Source organism: Pelobates fuscus, chromosome 1 (genome assembly GCF_036172605.1).
Source record: "Pelobates fuscus isolate aPelFus1 chromosome 1, aPelFus1.pri, whole genome shotgun sequence".
Taxonomy (NCBI): Eukaryota; Metazoa; Chordata; class Amphibia; order Anura; family Pelobatidae; genus Pelobates; species Pelobates fuscus.
The window spans coordinates 125,960,728-125,967,167 of NC_086317.1; positions in this window are offsets into that span (position 1 = coordinate 125,960,728).

A 6,440-nucleotide genomic window follows, 5' to 3' on the forward strand; every position below is an offset into this window, starting at 1 on the left:
TGATATACCACGCTGTGCTGTACATTACAGTTAGACTACATACAAATGCACTTCAGTTCTACACCAATATACACTATATTCACATAATGCCACACTACACAAATACACCCTTATAATCATATAAACCACCACATTACACTACACATACAACCTCACATTCTCATACTTTGCTACCTTACACAAATACACCACTACATTAACACGCACTACACTACACATTAACTCCCGCTTTCACATTGCTATGCTACACAGTTACACCTCACATACACACATCGCCAAACTAAACTACACAAGCACCTTCCTGTCACACTACACTACACATGCACCCCCACATTTGCATATTTTGCCAAGCTACACAAATAAGCACTTTTGTTCACACACTTTACACATTCAAATCCAAAGATGCACCCAACATTCTTTCACACAGCTAAACTATACAAATGCACCCTCACTTTTGCTCACTATGCCTTAACATTCTCACACAGTGCCAAATACATACACCTCCATGTTCAAATACAGCACGAATGCACACCTATATTCACACATACTTCCACACTGCACAGATACACCCCTACATTTACACACTATCATGGGATATTAATACACAACCAAATTTACACGCATGCACAGGCATTTTTCTCATAAAGAGATTTTGTCTAGATTAATAAGTGTCATGGTTTGTCCCCATAGCGGTTTTTTTTTTCATTTGGTCTACATTTCACTACCTATTTGCCACTGCAGTTTGACACCTATCAATTTGTTAGAGTGTTTAGCGTGAATCTCTGGGGGGGCTGGACTCCTACTGACCCACCTGTAGCTATTTGCCTTACCAGTGGCTCGCTTAACTGGCTTTAACCCCTTAAGGACACATGACATGTGTGACATGTCATGATTCCCTTTTATTCCAGAAGTTTGGTCCTTAAGGGGTTAAAGCCATGCTTCTCATCAACTTCAGGGTCCGTTTTCGTTTCAGGTACTAGTAGCATTCTACCAATTCCTGACTCTCTAGCTTTGTACCTCTATTTTGGATTATCATTTATGCTTACTAGCTGCCAGCCCTGACCTGTGGATCCTGTCTACAATACATTTACATTCTGTGAGAGAGGAGAATTTTACTTTGAGATAGTTATAAATAAACTCAGTGCCCATTTTGTGCCCTGGAGGAATGTAATTCATGAAAGGGCCTGCTCCTATTTTGCCTGTTGCTAAGAAAAACTGAAACGTTTGTATTTGTGTGGATTTGAAACGCCTGAATGAGATTGTAAAGAGGGAGAGATATATGTTGCCGACATTGGCACGATATAACTCCAGGGTTGTCAGGGGCTAAATTCTTTTCCACTCTTGATGCTCCAAGTGGATTTTGGCAAATACCTCTAGACCTGGGGAGCCACAAGATGGCTACCTTTATTACACCGGTAGGTAGGTTTTGTTTCTGCAGACTCCCCTTTGGGATATCTTCTGCTCCTGAGGTCCTCAAAAGGATGATTAGTTCCCTGATGAATAAACATGAGGGCGCTGTAGTAGTTATGGGCGACATCCTAGCGTATGGGTCCACTCAAGAAGAGCATGATCAGCAAAATCATCGTGTACTGCAGACAGTAAGAGCAACTTCTGACAAAACTGAACTAAGACAAATACTGAATTATTTGGGAAAATGTAAACCATAATTATAAACCGTGTTTCATCCTATTACAGAATTGTTAAAAAAGGATGTTACTTGGACCTGGGGACCTCCACAGGAGGATGCCTTTGCACTGATCAAGTCAATGTTGAGGACTACCCCTGTGCTAGGGTTATATGACCCTACTAAAAGACAGTGGTTAGCACAGATGCTAGCAGTTACGGCCTAGGAGCCGCCCTGTTGCAACTAAATGAAGGCAAACTACAGCCCATCGCCTACTGCTCTCATACAGGGACTGCGACAGAGACAAGATACACATAGATTGAAAAGGAGCATCTGGTTGGCGTTTTTGGCCTTTGAGCGCTTCCAGTGCCACCTGGTGGGCTTTGAAGTGTTCACTCTGGAGACTGACCGCAAACCACTGGTTCCATTGATAAACATGTATAACTTTGACAAGGCACTTCTGAGATGCCGGAGACTTGTAATTAGATTATTAAGATTTAATTTTCAGGCAGTGCATGTGCCGGGGAAGCAACTGGTGGTGGCAGATAGTCTCCACTGGCTGCTGCTGAAGAGTAGTCAACAGAATCAGATGTTAAAATGTACGTGGATTCAATACAGGCATCCAAGTCCATCTCGTCAAATTTATGATGGCCATTTAGGGATTCTAAATGTAAAGAAAGAGCAACCTTGGCAGTGTGTTGGGCTGGAATCAGCACTGACATTGCAGAATACATATCAAAATGTGCCTTTTGTAGTGAACGTCAGCCTACACAGAGGAGAGAGCCTGTAATATCTACCCCGCTGTGTCTAGGCCCCTGGGAGAAGATAGCTGCAGATTTGTGTGAACTCAACAGAAATATCTGTTTCCTGTAGGCCACTACTCCAGGTATCTCAAAATTGCATCTTGAGGTGAGGCAACCGGCAGGTGGGGTATAACATTGGAGTTGGTGAGCGACAATGGGATGCAGTTCGCTCACCACAGTTCAGATCTTTGAATAGAGTGTATGATTTCCTTCACTCTACTTCCAGTCCACTTTATTCTGAGGCCAATAGGATGGCTAAGCAAGCAGTTCAAATCAGCAAGTTTGTTTTGAAGCAACCAGAACTTTACTTGGCCGTCCTAGTCTACAGGGCATCCCCAATTAAAGGATGTAGCCCTGCACAGATGATGTTAGGGTGCCAGATTCGTACCACGTTGCCTTCTGTGGGGGGCATTCCAGCCTGCCTACCCCTAGTCTTCCAGAGGTCATTCGGAGGAGGGATGATGAGGCAAAGCAGAATTAGATTATTTTGCACTCTGCATGCCCATTGCTTGAGCTGTACCCCAGCCAAAGTGTCAGAGTCAAGTTGTATGACGAAAAAAGGTGGAAGACACCTACTTCTGTATTAGTGTGTTCCCCCGAGCCAAGGTCCTATGTGATCCGCACATAAGACGGAATTGTTGCCTGCCGCAACAGAAGGCACCGTCAGCCAGTAGCCAAGGAGGTAGGTGCTGAGAATTTGTGTCCACAACCGGTATAATTCCCGGTCAAGAGAAGTGAGACAAGAGTCCGGTAGGAATATATTGCTGACCCTCGTACAGTCTCACTCACTCTCACAAGGATTTAGGTAAGGTATTCTCAAAAAGACTTTGAGTGGTAGAGTTGTAAAGTACTACCAAGATTAGCACTGTAGTTAGAACAGTGACTTGAAGAATGGGCAGAATAATCCCATTATTATAGTATAGTATATTGTTCTTCTGTTTATTTGTTTTCTTTGTTAAAAAAAAAAAAAAAAGAGTATTGTTATTAAAAAGTGATGGCTAGGGGGAACTAATTGTCATTTTTCAAATTAGTGCTGCTGCTGAAGATGGTGTCTGGCCTCAAGTTAAGCTCTGCAATAAAGCTTGATAAAGACCTGGTAGGGTCGAAACGTTGCTGCTTTTGCCCCAATAAAGCTGCTATTTTTGTTATTTCTGAGTGCCTAAAATGTTATTTATTCTGCATATCTTGGAAGGGAGGCCTGGACAGTCCTGGCTTCAGAGCACTTGGGCTATTTGGTGAGTGCGGTATCCAGTACATGTCTTCAAGCTCTGCAATAAAGACATATTGAAGCCAGCTCACTGTGTTATATGTATTTCATGACACCCTCATCTGTATCTCACCATGTCTTGCAATTTGTCCTCCCACTAGTCTCCCCCATCCTTCACTTGCCTGCTTTGCAGTCAGTCTGGAGGCAGGGAGCTGAAGGCTGAATTTGCTGTGTAGTGCACAGTGCTGCTCCCCCTAGAGGCAGAGAAATAATGTAACTTCCTATCCTTACCTCTCTTCACACACAGTGAACCCCTAGTGGCTGGCGACTGTATTGCAGGTCATAATCTCCGTCAATACTGCGAAAAATATTTTAATTGCCAGTGGCAACCCTAGCTTACATCTTCACACCTTTAGTACTCTGTTAAAAAGACGTCCAACTGCACCTCCCGCTGCTTATAGTTAGAAGAAGTATGGCTCTGTGAAGCACAGTCCACAAACCGTGTATGGTAGAGTGCTGTTGCCCCCTACCAACTTTGCCAGCCTGCATCTACCAATATCATCTGTCAAAAAAGACATTGCTATGGTATGAGTATGGTTTGGTGCAAGTTGGAGTGTGTTTTTATAAGGTATGAGGAGGTAAGTCACCCTAACACTAACCCGCCTCCCGTTACTCTATAAGAAAAGGATAACGATACGGTTGCAATTTGTTGGTTTGTGTATACGCAAACATATATGAAGATTTGGCTTATGTAAATGGATAATAAAATTGCACAATATGTTCAGTGATGCAATAGCTTTGAGTCAGTTTCCAATTTGTTTCTCTAAGCAAACAAAATGTGTATTGGGCAATCAAAATGCTGGTCAGCTTTATTCATTGCTTTGCTGTCATTACATTATTTATTCACATTTACAGTAATACAGAGCTAATCTATTTTGTATGCTGTTTTATGTATGCACAACAGTAACTAAAAATACAAAACAAAAACATACTGCCTATACATACTAAAATTGTCACATGATTTGCTCTGTTTTAATTCGGCAATGAAAGTAAAACTACATCTGTTTTATTTACTTATTTTTTGAAATTTCTCAATGGCTGACTAGCTATGGGATATGTTTGTATTTTTTAGAACAATTTTTGTTTTTAACTTGTATCATATGCAAGGCTGTCAGACAAAGTCAGAGCATACAGTGTAAAGACCTTAAACTCAACTGGTGGCGTGAGGGCACAATCAGTCCCCATACCTGTAACATCCATTTCCTTGCCTTTGACACCAACCAGCTGGCAACTCTGCATCTTTTATTGGTGTAACTACAGAATGCCTTGTTCCTCCATCACACCTCAAGTCCATATATACATACATTTTGGTGCTGACTGATTGGCACAGCAGTGATGTATGGGGCTTTGTCTACTCCGCTCGCTCCTGGTTAGTTGCTGTTCTGTGATTCTAAGACCCGATGATTGATTTAGCTTTTTTGAAACAACTTTGTTCTTACGTTACCCACTCCATTATAATCCTTACCCAGGCTTGACATACAGTGTCTGTCTGGTATCTGTGACCTCAGCTAGGCCATAGCTATGGTTTTCACTCATTCTGGAGTACTTTGCTATGCATGACCACACTATGGACTGCAAAATAAGGTAAAAAAAATGTAAAATATGCCCCTAAACAGCTAATCTTTTAAAATGTGACTATTCTGGTAGTTACAAGCTTGGAGCAATGCTACACTTTTATGAAAATACATAGAGGGTACTCACCGCTTTGGTGTTCAAAATCACATAATCAAAGTAGGAGCATCTAGAGTATGACTATAAACAAGCTTTATTTGTGTTCCACACTAAAGACCATTAATATGTCTTCTATTCTTTCTATACTTTCTTTGGTAGGGAGCTGTCCTATGCTAAGTATTTCTTGGATATACAGTGTCCTTGTATATGGAATGTCAAAGGCCACGTGAGATGTTATCAAACCAACAAAATGCTTTTGAAGGCAATCGTACTTTATACTTACCAGTATAGTTTACTACAGTGAAGGGTTGAGGAATTTTATGGAAAGACAGGAGGCCTCATATCTGCTTTACTTTCTTTACTCAAACATCCCAGCAGCAAAGAAATGGTTAACAGTATAGATCAATCAACCAATCACAGTACGGTTATTTATTACAAAGGGTAGCAAAGAGAGGGGCGTGGCCGACCGGACATGGAGTAAGCCGCACGCTCGTGAGGCTCTGCAAACCCGGCTCACAAAGCACAGTACTCACAGCCCTCCTGCAGCCTAAAATGGGGAAACCGAGGCGCCAGATGACTCCTGGACCCGCAGGGACTACCTCCCCGAAACGACAAGCCGGACCTATGGACGGATACCTGTCCACCCCTGACGGCTTCAAATCCATGCGGCCGGCGGACAAGATGGCGCCGGAATCGCCGGGCGCCAGCAGCACAGCTGAATCCACGGCGGGATTTCTGCAAACAGACTCCCTGGCACAAATCTCGGCGGAACTAACAGCCATAGCATCCAACATGCTGACTAAGGCTGACAAGGCAGCCATGGTGAGAGAAATGCGCACAGCAATCAGGGAGGAGATTCAAGAGGTGCGGAGAGATGTCACTGCCCTGGAGCAGCGAGTAACAGAGTTGGAAGCAGACTGCCTACAGGCCTCCCAACACTCCCAGGCAGCGGATAACGCCACCTCCAGACAGGGCACGGTCCTTCTGGACTTGAGAAGACAGGTTGAGGACCTGGATAACCGCGGACGCCGGAACAACATACGCGTCAGGGGTCTGACTGAACAGGTAGGGGAAG